Source organism: Lissotriton helveticus, chromosome 7 (genome assembly GCF_964261635.1).
Source record: "Lissotriton helveticus chromosome 7, aLisHel1.1, whole genome shotgun sequence".
NCBI classification, from domain to species: Eukaryota; Metazoa; Chordata; class Amphibia; order Caudata; family Salamandridae; genus Lissotriton; species Lissotriton helveticus.
This window is the reverse complement of record NC_136068.1, coordinates 1,266,960,069-1,266,974,866: the sequence shown is the minus strand read 5'-3', so window position 1 is coordinate 1,266,974,866 and position 14,798 is coordinate 1,266,960,069. Positions and strand designations below refer to the sequence as shown.

General features: G+C 40.1%; 1 protein-coding gene across 1 annotated transcript in view; it reads right to left on the bottom strand.

Annotated features, from left to right (window-relative positions):
• Positions 1–14,798, bottom strand: part of LOC144769444 (polycystin-1-like) — a 640,821-nt gene that overhangs the window by 39,675 nt on the left and 586,348 nt on the right. The gene's annotated exons all lie outside the window — the stretch shown is intronic.

Below are 14,798 nucleotides of genomic sequence, written 5' to 3'. Positions count from 1 at the left end.
CCTTCAGTGGACAGCTAACCAAGGTAGAAAGACTGAGCAGGCACACAGCCCAGAATCTCGAAGGAGGGTTTAACTCTCGGTGTTCTGCATTTTGTATCCGGAGAGTGGACTCAGAATATGGCCTAGGAGATGCACTGGTGCGCTTTTCAAGATGGCAACCTCATAATAATATAATAATATTAACAATAATTCTCCCGCAACGCCCCCATTATTGACGATTTTGTAGCCGCTTATAGGCTTTCCTTACCAGTGTTGAGGTATCACATTTTTCTCTTTGTGACCAGCGCTACTGGAAAGGTTGTTTTTGGGGCTCTGTCTCAATTTTTTGAGGGTTTTCTGCCATGCTGTGCCCTTGCATGGAGCTGACCTGTGAAGTGCTGCTGGAGCTTCATGTCAGGAGGGCGGAGACGTATTAAGGAAAGGACATGGCTTACGCCTAAACCACACCAACAGCTGGTTCTAGCTGCTGCCCAGTCGCCTGTTCTTTTTATATTTTGTGTAATGTCATTTTCTGTGTTTTTGAAGTGTTTTTGGCGCTGTTTCTATATATTTTGCTTGGAAAATTCTAATCTGGAAGGAATGAATTTGCATATAACAACCAACAAACATAAACAAACAATTTCTCCTCCACCAGTAAAGTAAAAAATAGTGGATTCTAATGAGCCTTCCTTAATAACTTTATTGGAAGAGTTACAAGCAGTACGCTCTAATACAGACTACATTGTTCTAGAAATTAAACATATTTGCAAGGACATGGCGGGCCTTTCAATGAAAGTCTCTGAAAATGCAATAAAAATCCAGGATAATAAGGTACAAATTAACAATATGTTGCTCCTCGTTGAAAATATTGAGCTGGGAGGCATTAAATAGGAGAGCAAGATGGCGTCTGGCTAGCCGGCTGGGGAGAACGCTCCGATGCTGACCTGCTCATTTTTTAGGTTAATGGATTAGTTTTCAGATCAGAAATGCTACACGCCGATTTCTAACTGACTTTTAGCAAGGCTAAAACAAGGACGCCGACCCCCGCTGTACCTTGATGGAGAATGGCATCACGCTCGCCGCAGCAGTGATACCCTCTGCTATATCCGCGGCTGAGGCACGATCTTCACAAACTTCATGGCGCTCCCCGCAGCATTCTCGGCAGCTTAGCAGAGGAGACGGATTTGACGGAGCAGTTGTGGCGCAACCCTCGGGGCACTTCCAGCGGAGCAGCGGAGGAAACAGAGGAAGCGGAGTTCACGGAGCGCAAGGAGATTTTGGAACAGGCGGTCACAGCTGCCTGCAGCGTAGGAGGGGTAGCAGAGGTCAGAGGAGTCGAGCGCCGGCTGAAAGACGACGGAGACTTCACGGACAGCCAGTGTGGTGTAACCGGCAGCTGCAGAGAAAGCCAAAGGACACAAGGAATACATGGATACGCTGCTCGGACTTCCACATCTATACCCCAAGAGACTGCCAAGCTAGAACTGGTAAGGTGGAAGCGGCGCGTGGGGTCAGAGGGGGTGAGAGAAGAGCAAAAGCATTCATCACTCAACCAGGCAGAGTGAGTACACCAGGGAGCTATTCACAAAGTTGGCGCCTGAGTTTGAATTTGGTTTTGAATTGGAGTCTGCCAGGTTCAAAAAGGCAGAAAGATTTACAGAACCAACATCACCTGGCCATAAAGGCTGAGCTAGAGGTATCTGAGGTGGGTGCAGCTCTCAAGGGAGACAAAGGGGTCAAAATGGCTCCAAAAAATGCTCGTGGTGGGAAAGCGAAAATACCTGAAGGGACTGAGAAACAAGTCCTGGGGCAAACTGGGAAAAATAAAGGGGGTGACAAGGATCCACAAGTGACGAATGAGGAAGGGGCGATGGCTAATAGCAAAACGAGAACCAGGAAGCAAGCAGCGATCAATGCTATACAGCCATTAGGTCAAACAAAAGGTATAACGGGATATTTTACCCCCACGAGCACAACACACACAGCAAAAGAGAGCGCCACCAATGCTATTACCAATACCTCTGAGATATCTGGCACCCCTCCAGTAGAGACACAATGGAGTAATATTATGGACCTCAATGACATTATCGACAATGCAGAGGAAAATACACAGCTTAATGTGGATATTGAGACTTCAGAGACAACAACAACACTTGCACAACAAACTGAAATGCTGATACAGAAAATAACGGCTAACAGTGGCCAGAGTGGGCTAGAGGATAACACGGATCCAGTGGATAAATTCTTTTCAGTAACAGATGGGTCGGACGCATCTGAGGAGACATGCTCAGGCTTGGAGGAAAATGGTGGGATCAATACAGACTCAAGCCTGTCTTTAAGTTTGGAAGGGGGAAGTGGGTCTTCACCAAAGGGGAAAAGACAAGAGCCTAATCAAGAGCTAAGGAAGAAAAGGCTGTCTCGACGTCAAAGAAGTACGCAATCGCAAGAGAAATCAGGCAGCAGCCGCAGACGGACAAGCATGGCTAGTACTGAGACGGAAGCAGCTTTAAATTGGGACTACTCAGATACACAGCAGATCTACAACGACGTCGAGATTGAGAAAGAAGATCCCAAAGCTGGGGGGGCGCACGGACAGGCACAGGCAGTGGAACCCACTTTACAGCTAATACTCAACTCAATTAAACAACTGCAGGATGCTACTAAAGTTGAGGGGAAAAAAAACCCTTTAGTAACTAAAAATCTGCAAGGAGCAATAAAGAAGGTTGCAAAGATATGTACAGCCACAAACACGAGGATGACATATCTGGAAGATCGAACGGGGATGATGGAGGATCAGCAAGCCAAAGACTCAACCAGATTGAAGGGATATGAAAAACAGATGGTGGATGCCCAGTGGAAGCTGGAGGACTTAGAGAATCGTCAAAGACGAAATAATCTTAGAATCCTGGGTATAGAGGAAGGGATCGAAGGCAGGGATATCAGGGCATATATGAGAGTGTTCAAAGGAGCCTTCCCGGAACTGAGTCATTGGGATTGGGACAAGGAAGTGCAAAGAGTGCATAGGTTCCCATTAACTCTAAAAAAGAAAGGTCCCTCCACCACATCCACCACTGAGGGGACATCAAGACCTAGAGCCATATTAGTATATTTTGGCAACTTCTTGCTGAGGGAAGAAGTATATACAAAAGCTCGCCCCAACACTAAACGCTCATTTGAGAATCAATCCTTCTTTTCAACCCCAGACTATTACCACAGCACAGTTGAAAGAAGATGGAGACTGAGAGAGCTACTGGATCCGTGTCATAAGATGGGCCTGCAGGCATATTTAATGAACCCGGCCAAACTAAAGATATTCCACAAGAACTCTACCAAGGTCTTTTTCTCCGAAATTCAAGCAAAAGAATATATGGATATGATCAGAGCCAGCGGGGAGACTACGAGTGAAGCTAGAGACAAACTTTAAAGATTGTAGCAGGAATGTTTATATTGACTTACATGCTGGCTAAGCAAGAGAAAAACTGGTTTATGAAGGGCTCAGCTTTGCTAAATGCATACAAGAGATAGCACCTGAGTAAGTGAAAACAAGATGGGCGGAAAGAGGGAAAGGGGGAAAAAAAAAAAAGGGGAAGGGAAAGGAGGAGGGGGAAAAAAGAAATATATATGTGTTTTTTTTTCTCGGGATATATGGACAATTGGACAAATTGGAATGAAATGCTATTTTTCATGGGGGGATACGGTTAAAGAGGTCCTAAAAGAAGAAATCTAAGTGAAGTAACTAATCCAGATGGTTTAATTTAATTTAAGTACAAAGGTCGGCAAAGGGGAGTCGACAGCCAGACTCCATCACAGAGGCCAGCGGCCTGCTTGCTCTAACAGGTGGGGGGGGAGGGAGGGAGAGGGGGGGAGAAAAACAAAAAAAAAACATCACATCAAGACAAGATAGAACAGGGGGATGATTATCTTTTAAATGATGAAAGAATTGCAGAAAAACTATGCTGAATTGAGGATAAAACAAAACTATCAATGCGAATAGGCACATTGAATATATGTGGATTAAATTATGGAAGGAAGCGAAGAGAGTTGAGGGAATATTTAAAAACAATCCAGGTTGATTTGCTTTGTCTACAGGAGACCCATATAGAGGTGTCCCAAAAGGGATTATTGGGACAATTAGGCCTTCAATTGCTTGCTTATACAACACAAGGGACGAGAACAAGAGGGGTGGCGGTTTTAGCACGGCAAGGTATGGTGAATGTTAAAAGGCAAAAAGTTGATGCATATGGGCGATGGGTGTTGATGGAATGTCAGGTGAAGGGATTCAATTTCACTTTATGTACAGTGTATGCCCCGACAGTCGATGATCCTGAAATGCTTAACCTGATAAATACACAATTGGCTAACTGGTCCCAACCCCTGGTGGTATGTGGAGATCTTAACATTAATGGTTTGAATGGCTTATGGAAACAAGATCCGAAAAAATTTGGTGGGAGGAAAAAGAGAAGCCATATGGCTTTGATAAGATTAATGGAAGATAATGGCTTAATAGATATTTGGGAACAACAGCATAAGGTCGGGGGGGCAGTACGTATTTCTCCGCACCCCATAATACATTAGCAAGATTGGATTACTTTTTGGTATCTCCTACAATAGCATCTATGGGCAAAGTAAGTAATGTCGGATAATTAATTAAAAAAAAAAAAATATTGAGCTATTGAATGCTTTATTACTTGAATTAGAAAACTGTGATAGGCAGTATAATATGTGCATATTTAATTTGCCGGAAGGTGTTGAAGGCAACAACTGTAGGCAATACTTGGAATCCTTGATACCTGGTCTTTTGCAGTTACAATTCTCAGAAAGAAATCGAAATTGATAAGGCTCATATAATTCCTTCTCATCGTAACCCAAGCAGTGTTAAATCGTATCAGGTGATTTTTAAAGTCTTGCGACACCATCATCTGGTAATGATCCGGAGAGTGGCAAGATGGATCCCAACTTTAATGGTTAATGGAAATAACATTTGTATATATTTTTGCCAAGGAAACTGTTGAAATTTGCAGAGAATTCACTGAATTTAGACCTCGACTAAGAAGCTGTGGTTTTAAACATGGCCCTTTTTTATCCTTCTGTTAGTAGAATTTGGATGCCTGGTATCTCAAAATCTTTTCAACGATCTAATGATCTCTGTGCATTTTTAGATCAATATTCTCTGCATGGAAACAAGTGACACTTCAACATGAATCATACATTTGAATAATTTTGATTCTACCCTATTTGTCGATATTTTTTGTGGGGGTATTGTCTAGGCAGGTCAATGTTGCATATGTGTGTGTCCAATTCTGGATCATCATTTATGTTTGTATGTTTTCTTTTATAGTTAGTCCTTTTCATTCATTTTTCTCCTACCTTCTTCTTCTGGGGCTACTCTCTAATCCTCTAAGCTACATTTTTTCTTTCTTTTTCCTATCTCCTTTTTCTACTGATTATGGATAATATTAATAAAATTAAAGTTTTTTCGTTTAATGTCAAAGGTTTAAGACACCCTGTTAAAAGAACTAAAGTTTTAGATTATTTAGCCAGACATAAAGCAGGCATTTCTTTACATCAAGAACCCCATAGATATGAAACAGTTTTATCATATATGAATAAACCATGGGTTGGTAACATTATTTCCTCTCCTGCAGTTAGTAAAAAGAGCGGTGTTGCTATCCTTTTTGCAAAAAAGTTAAATAGTCAAATACTATCCAAATACTCAGGTACAGAAGGTTGTTATATGATAGCGAAAGTTAAAATTGATAATAATATTTTTCATATAATGAATGTCTGTGGTCCAACAAATGATGATCCCAAATTTTGGTCTCTTTTTATCTCTGAAGTGATTAAATTAGTTACTGTTCCACTTATTGTTGGTGGCGACTTTAACTTAATTTGTGACCCACTGTTGGATAGATATTCTCAAACTAAACATCGTCCCCTAAGGCTTATTTTATTTTTAAAGTCTTTTTTTAAATTGACCAAATTGGTAGATATTTGGCGTCTACATCACCCAAAAGGGAAACGGTTAACTTTTTTCTCTAACCCTCACAACTCGTATTCTCGTATTGATTATTTGTTAATTTCCTGTTCATTAATTCATTCATTTTCTGATCCTACAATACACAATATTCATATCTCTGACAATGCATTTATTTCAGGTGTTGTACAACTTAGCGCAACTCAACAATCCCATTCTCGCTGGTGTATGAATATGAATATTCCTCTTAATGACCATAATAAATCCAAACTTTTGTCAACATTACATGATTATTTCTCTTTCAATCCAGAAGGATCTACTTCACTTGCAAATAGTTGGGATGCATTTAAGGCTTATATCAGAGGAGTAAAAATATCAATTATGGCACAGGATAACAATACCTTTAACGCTAAACTCCAAGAATTTGATAAACAAATAGCAAAATATGAATGGTCTTTATTTCATCTAATGATAATAAATACAAAATGCAATTACAGAAACTCAGATATGAGTTAAAATCTTTAAGTACAGGAGCTGGTATACAAATTTCGAATAATAAGGCAAAATTTCATTTGAAAGCCAATCGATCTGAGTGACTTTTGGCAAATTATTTAATTATTAAAAAAGATAAAATCTAAATTAATGCAATTCATGGTTTTAATGGTAAATTGGCAATATCACACAAAGAAATTGTTAATACATTTTGTATCTACTATTCAAATCGATACAGTAATCCCTCAGCTATAGATACGTTTAGTATTGATAATTTTTGCAATCCTGTGGCCTACCTAAAATTACACAATCAGTGAGGAAAATATTGGATGTACCAATTTTATTAGAAGAAATTAATTCTGCTATTTAAAATTCTTACACTTGGTAAATCACCTGGACCGGATTGTATACCTGCTGAATTTGATAAATAATTTTCTCCTTATATGATGCCTCATTTACTTAAATTATTTACTATAATTTGAATATCAGGATCCACCTCTGGATCCTTTCCTGAAGCTTTGATTATAGTTCTTCCAAAACCCACTGTTGTATCAAATTACCACCCTATTTCTTTAATTAATCAAGATTGTAAACTTTATGCAAAAATTCTTGCAACCATATTGATTTCTGTGCTTGGCACTATTGTTCACATTGATTAAACTGGTTTCATGAAAATTAGACATTCTGTGAATAGTGCTAGATTAATATTTCATGCAATTGAAACTGTCCTCTGTACCCCTTCCCGCTGGTGTCCTTGCATTAGATGCTAAAAAAGCATTTGACAAAGTACATTGGCAGTATCAATTTAGTACTTTATCTGCTTTTAATTTTGGCAATTACTTTATTAGTATTATTTCAGCTCTTTATTCTGGCCCACCTGCTGATGTTATCATTAATGGTCAGCTCTTTAATACATTTTTCCTTTTAGAGGCACTCGTCAAGGTAGTCCCTTGTCACCTTTACTTTTTCTCCTTGCTATTGAACCTTTACTCATTGCCATCAGACACTCCACAGAAATAAAAGGTATTACTATTAATGAGGTTATTTATTATTTATTTTGGTGTTTTATAGTGCGCAAACTTGACCCGTTCGGGCATCAGAGCGCTTTACACCATACAGAGGTGAACAAACAAAAAAGTCTAAAGTACAGAAATATACAAAAATATACAAAAAGGCTGGTGAGGGGCAGGGGTGATGGGAACATAGGGAAAAAGGGGATACAAGTGTATGGTAACAGTCATAGTTTGAATCAGTAAAAACAAAAGCCTCACATATTCTCGGCGGGGTGAATTGGTGATCTGAGGAAGAAGCGATAGTCTTAGATTTGTCAGGCACATTTTGGTGGTTGAGGGCAGACCTTAGACGAGGAATTTACCCATCAGTAAAGTTTTGGCATCTTTCTTGAAACGTGCTAGAGAAGGGATTCTTCTGATGGCGGTTGGGAAAGGGTTCCAAATTCTTGGTGCAGCCCCAGTGAACGCCCTAGTGTAGGTTCCTTTTTTTCTGAAAAAAGGCAGGTTGGAGCAAGAGGTTTCTAGTGGACCGGGAGTTCCTGCTTTCTCCAGATACCACTAGTTTCTGTGCCAGATAAGCAGGGGAAATTGCATATAGAGCCTTGTGTGTAATGCATGCCAGCTTCAACTGAATTCTGGCCTCTAGAGGGAGCCAGTTTGAGCGCTTTCATATGTGGAAAGATGTGGTCGAATTTCCTGGTGCCAGTGAGTAGTCGGCGGCCGCGTTGAGGAAGGCTTTTAGAGGTGCCAAGGAGATCTTGAGTAATCCGGTAAGGGTGGAACATCCATATTCCAGTCTAGAGATGACAAGTGCTTGAACTGCCATTTTTAAGTCAGGAGCATTGATGAAAGGTTTTAGCTTCCATAGGTAGCTCATGTGGAATCTGGCTGATTTAGCCATCGAGTTAATGTGGTCTCGCATGTTAAGGTTACAGTCGAGGATTATGCCCAGGAGTTTGGCAGAGTCCACAATGGTTGGCGGGCAGTTTAAGGCTGTGATGGCCTTGATCCACATCTGATTCTCCGGGTTGGCTTTTGAAGGGGAGATTAGGCGAAATTCAGTTTTCTTTGCGTTGAGTTTGAGTTGGTTAGCGGCTAGCCATTGGACAGTCAGTTTCAGGGTCTCATTCAGGGAGAGGATCTCCTCAAGCGATGAAATATTGATATATATTTGGGTATAGTCTGCGTACATATGGTAGGGGATGTTTGTGGTAGGAAGAACTTTGGTGAGTGGCTCTAAGTAAAGATTAAAGAGGGTGGGGGACAGGGTTGAACCTTGGGAGATTCCAACCATGATTGGGGTGGGAGCTGATAGGTTGTCGTTAATGACGAATCTCTGAGATCGGTTGTGGAGGAAGGGCCTGAACTAGGACTACACCATCCAGACCCATCCTGAGTTTGAGGCGTTCGAGTAGTTTTTCATGGTTGACCGTATTGAAGGCGGAGGATGGATCTAAGAGGATTAGAAGGCAGGTTTTGCCTTGGTCTAGGGCTTGGAGGGCATCATCCACGATGTGGAGCATAGTAGTTTCAGTGCTGTGCCCCGGTCTGAATCCAGATTGGAAGTCATCAAGTAGATGGAAGTTGTTGATGTGCTGACTTAGTTGCTGTTGTACACACTTCTCTAATACTTTGGCTAACTGGGATATTGGAGATAGGTCTGAAATTGTCGGGGGAGGCTGGATCCAGCGATTGTTTTTTTAAAATAGGGAGGACTTGGCCAGCTTTCAAGGGGTCCAGAATCGATCCCTGCTGGAGAGAGGCGTTGAATATTGAAGTCCAGAAAGGAACAATGGATTGGGAGGCAGCAGCGAGGCTGTTGGATGGTAGCGGGTCATTAAAGTGGTTATTTGGATTTAAGGTAGAGAGGATTTTGGAGATGGAGTCTTAGTCATAGTATTCGAAGTCGGTCCAGTGCGTTTGGTTTTTAGATGAGGCCAGAGAGGGTGGTGCCGAAGGGGTTGAGAGTAAGTGGCGGTACTGAGTTCAATTCCTAATGCTGTGACTTTATCAGCGAAGAAAAAAGAGAATTCCTCTGACGATATTAGAGATTTGGAGGATTCTTTCGGTGTTTTAGCCAGTTTATTTTGATTGGTGTTTGACCAGTTCAAAGAGCTTGCGGGGTCTATTCTTGGCATTCTCCAATTCCGATCAGAAATATTCTTTTTTTGAATTGAGGATGTCCTTGTGGTAGGAGTTTCTCGCCTGGCAGAGAAGTTTTGGATGCGTAGCAGAGGGGTGCTGTCTCCAGATTCTTTCAGATTGCCGTAGGGATCTCCTTTCCAAGTTGAGGGAACCAGGAGTTTCTGTCTTTGATTTGTGCTCTTTTTAGTTTTAGAGGGGCAAGGTCGTTCAAAATGTTTGATACAGACGACGGGTAATGTTCATTTAGGTCACTGACTATGGTTATGTGCGAGGGGGGACGTCAGATTTGCAGCGAGCCTCCAGTTTCATAAGGTCAAGGTTCTTAGTGTCTCTGATCCAGCGTTTGGGAATCACCGGTTGTGGTGTCTTTGTCTTGTGGGTCCCAGGTAAAACAAAGGAGAGAGAGTGGTGATCAGACCAGTCACATGGGTCTATGGAGGTAAGCTTTGACTGAGGATTCCTTGGAAATGATCCAGTAAAGGGTGGCCCCTTTTGAGTGGGTTGGCAGAGAGCAGGGCTTGATTGGTTAGGAGGTCTTTGATGGCGTTGACGTAGGGATATTTAGGGTCGTTCCAGTGCAGGTTGAAATCACCCAGGAAAATCTCTTTGGCATTGGAGGAAATCTTAGTTGTGATGATTTCCAAGAGGTGATCAGTGAAAGAATCGTTAGAACTTCGAGGGTGGTAAAAGATGTGCAAGTTGAAAAGATGTAATGACTTGCTGCAAATGGAGAGTGTGAGGTATTCGCAGGAGTCAGTGGTGCCCGCCAAGAGTTCCGTGACAAGGAGGGAGGATCGGTAGATGCATGCGATGCCCCCTCCTTTCCTGTTGGAATGTCTGTCCAGTCTAGCAATGTTGTAGTTGGGAGGGACTAATAAGTCCAGGCAAGAGGAAGAGTATTCTATTCTACCCCTATTAAAGATGGTTCAGTCATATTCTCAAATTGCAGGTTACATTTTAACCCGTTGGCTGTGCCGCCGATTTTGCGGACGTGCGGCACTTCCGCAAAATGGGCGGGGCTGTGTCGGCCATTGGCCGGCGGCAGCAACAGCGAGGTAATGCTGCCGTCGGCCAATGGCCGACGGCAGCATGGAAGGGGTTAAACACAAATAAGACAAAACGTTTTTACCTTAAATGTGCACTGTGCACTGCTATGCTGCCAAATAATGAAATAATATGGCAAAAAGACACCTATATATCTTCGTATCCTATTCTCTCATACCATTAAACAATCAGTTACATTGAACTGTAAGTATATTCTTAATTATGTCAAAAGACAAAATTCTTAAGTGGTCTGTGGTGGGGTAAAGTCGGTTCTTTTAAATGGTCTTTGCTCCAAAAATATTTAATCTATTATCCATGATACCTACCCAACTTCCACTTAAGTACTATACATTTTTAGGCACACTGATATCTAAGTTTATTTGGAATAATAAAATGCCACGAATCCGCTACAAAAAATTGAAAATTGCAAAATGTAATGGTGATTTTGGTTTGCCAGTTTTTTTTTATTATTATAAAGCATTTATTTTAAAACAATGCGCCTTTTGGTTCACCAATACAGATTTTAATAATACACCCTCATGGCTTCTCACTGAAAAAAGTTTGATATCACTGTTTCCGTTTCTTACTTTACTTACTATGTCTGCTTCTAATTCTTTATTACAAAGCTCTGCAATATTGAAATCTACAAAATTAATATTACAGGATTTAGATTTCAACACCTAATTCTCACACCTTAAATATATCCTTGTGGTTCAGTCCTATCATAAAGCTTAATCGAAGGATACAATTTTGGTAATCTTTGATAAATGCGGGTATCTTTTACTTAAAAGATACATATCAAAATAACACTTTTTTATCTTTTATAGAGCTGCAACAAAAGTTTATCCTGCTCCCTTCCAATATAAATATGATTATTTTTTACTCTATCCTTGATTCATTTCCTAGCAATTTTCCAATGGAAAATGTATCTGATCTAGAAACGTATATTCAAGTAATCGCTTCTTCGTCTCATGATGTGTCAATCCATTATAAAAACTAGAATAATTTATACAAGAATAACACATTTTAATCTCTTCTTTTTCAAATAATGAACTGAATCTATCTTTTTCTCAAGACATATGGAGGAAAATCTGGATGAATAGTGTCTCTGGATGGTTACCAGGGTCCTTACACCAAACTAATTCTTTCATATTATTTGTGTATGGACGCCGTTCCTATAACTATCAATGTTTTATATTTCCATTGTACTTTGTATTGACACCTTGCCTTTCTGTTTTTGATATCAAATAAAATTTTCTTGAACTTAAAAAAAAAAAAAAAAAAAAAATGTTTAAGGCAAAACTACTAAATTCTCCCATATTGCTGGCACTGTAATCTAGCTCCAGGTTAACTAAAACATATGCTTTTAGAACGTAATATTCTCTTTAAGTGTTGGAATGAGGTTTGGGAGTTTATTATATAAAAAAAAAGAATTATCAGATAAACCTTCATATAATATGTTGATTTGTAAATCAATATTCCTCTCAACAAAACTGTCAGATTCAAATAACAAGTTATTTGACTTTTAAATATCTGCTGCTCTAAAATTGACTTCCACCAATTGGAAAGATGCTTCATAATTATCAGTACATGCATGGTGGTCATGGATCATTTTTACCATAAAGGGAGCTGATTTTACTATGTTGGCCTTTTTCCACGATAGTGCCCATTTTTAAAAAGGGCTACCGGGGTGGCATCCACTGCTATAGACCAAGCTCTCTGTTGGACTCGGTAGTAAGGGTGGTAGGCAGAGTACTTTTGGAAAGATTGACTAGCTGGGACGAGGAACATGCCATTCTATGAGACGTCTAGTATGGTTTTCACCCTGTGCCATCCACTGTGGTCCAGTGCCTTAATCTATCTATGATTCTGAATAAATATACAGTGGCCCGTCCTGGAAACATTCACCTAGCTTTCATGGACCTATCATCCACTAGGCAGGAGACCGATTGCGCACTTGTAAAGCTATACTAGGCCAAGTGTGTCGCTAAAGTCGCTTACGGCAGCGAAATATGGGGTTGCTTTCACATGAATGAGTTACAAGTAGTTGAGAACTTATTCTTGAAGCGCCTGTTAGGTGTGCCCAGGGGAACATCATATATGGTGGTACAAGAAGAACTGAGGGTGTCCTATCTCTGTGATTTATTGGCTTTACACCCTATATTATTTTGGCTAAAGATTTGACTGAATGAAGGATCGACCTTGAGTCGCTTGATCCACTAGGAGTGTAGGTCCCTTGATTATGCATGTTATATTGCATGGCTCAGATATATCAAAAGCGGCTTGGGAAGAGTGGAACTATTTAACAACCCAGAATTTGTGACTAAGAATGACCTGGGGTGGGTCAGGGAGTTTTTTGCAGCCAAAGGAAACTGGAGAGGAAAGAGCTGGAATTGAGGAAACCCAGTGTCTGCAAATTTTTTATTTTGAAAACAACGCCAATGACTGAGCCATATCTCCTGGGACCTTTTAGCACCTATGAATGTTTTTTATTGACCATGTTCCGATTGGATCTGTTTCACCACTTGTTGGCTCAGCCATGGGGAGCAGTAGAGGTCCGATTTTAGAACCAGTGGCTGCGACGGTGAGTCTCTTGTAAAAATTATACAAACCCCCGGAAAACCTTTATTATTCCTATTTTAATGCGGTTGAAATTCAAGCAGGTGCGTCCAGCATTAATTCACCTACAATTGTTGTATGGAGATTCGATTTTCTTTGTCCTCCATTTCCTAAAATCTGCAGTGAAGCTCAGATTATGCCTCGCTTAAATGATTGTAGTTTTAAGGTATGTTTCTTTTATTATAGCTATTCTGACGACATATATAGTCTAGAGGAGGCCCTCAAAATTATCTCTTTAACTGTCTTTTTTAATTTTTATGATGTGGGCAATATCCACTTTATAATGTATTACTTGTACCGTATGTGATTTTTAGGGTAGTTCTGTCTCCTATGTGACATATGTATAAATATTTTATCCTTTTCATACCATGTATGGTTTTTTAGAGTACTTTTATGGTTTCATAAGGGAAACCGAATAAAGTTTGTTTGATTGATTGATTGATTAACTATGTTGGGTGTTGTTAATAATACACCTACTTACGAATTGTTTTGGTAACCAATTGATAATTATATAGCATTATACTATTAATTGTTTTATACTGTTCAATTAAGTACAATTTGTTAGAATTTAATATGTGGCTCTTTTACGTTATAATTGTTACCAATAGTTATTGAACCCCCCTTTTATTTTAACATTTTAGTTCCTATTATACTGCAATTCTCATTGTATAGGTACAATTTTTATTTTTTATTTTAATGTAATATTGCTAATTTAATGTACTTCATCAGTGCTCTTTTTTGTTTGGTTGATTGCCTTATAAACTCAATAAAATATTTTGAACAGAAGAATATGGTCTATTTCAAAAAGTAAACAACTGCTAAAGAAGTCAAGGAAGGCAACAGTATAAAATAGGCAAAGTGGCTGCAACCTACTTGGTTTGCCAGTTTTGTTTTTTAATATGTAAAGTTTTATGAGCATGGCCCCGGGGCATCCTAGTGATTGACAAAAGAAACAGTTCAAACAAACATCACAAACATACATATAAGCCTGCAATGTTAGCATTACATGGCCCCAGGGCATTTGGGTGCTAAATCCTGAGGAACAGTTTTAGACAATCTTCACAATAAAACCAGGGGAAAGCAAAATGCAAAGGGAAATATGGAGAGAACAGACATGGACGAGGCCTAGGTATAGTGCAAAGGGGCAAGCAAGACCTTTACTAAAGTGTCTTTCGAACAGGAGGGTTATGAGTGCCTTTTTAAAGAAAGATCAATCAATCAGGTTTCTTATAAAGCGCAACTCTTCCTTAGTAAGGGTCTCAAGGTCCTAAGTGTGGGGGTGAGAGTGAGAGGGGTTCCTGCGGAGGGCTGGAGGAAGGGAGTTCTAAATTCTAGTTGCACTTCCATAGAAGAGTTCATTCAGTGCTCTGTTTGAATATGGTGGGATCCAAGAGAATCAATGGGTGCATTTGTCGAACCCCACTGAGTACCAGAGATCTTCAACTTTTCAGAGAAGCAGGTGAGAGAATAGTCATGCATGAGAAGAAGCTTTGCGCATGATGTAGGGAGTAATAAACTGAGATCTAACTTCA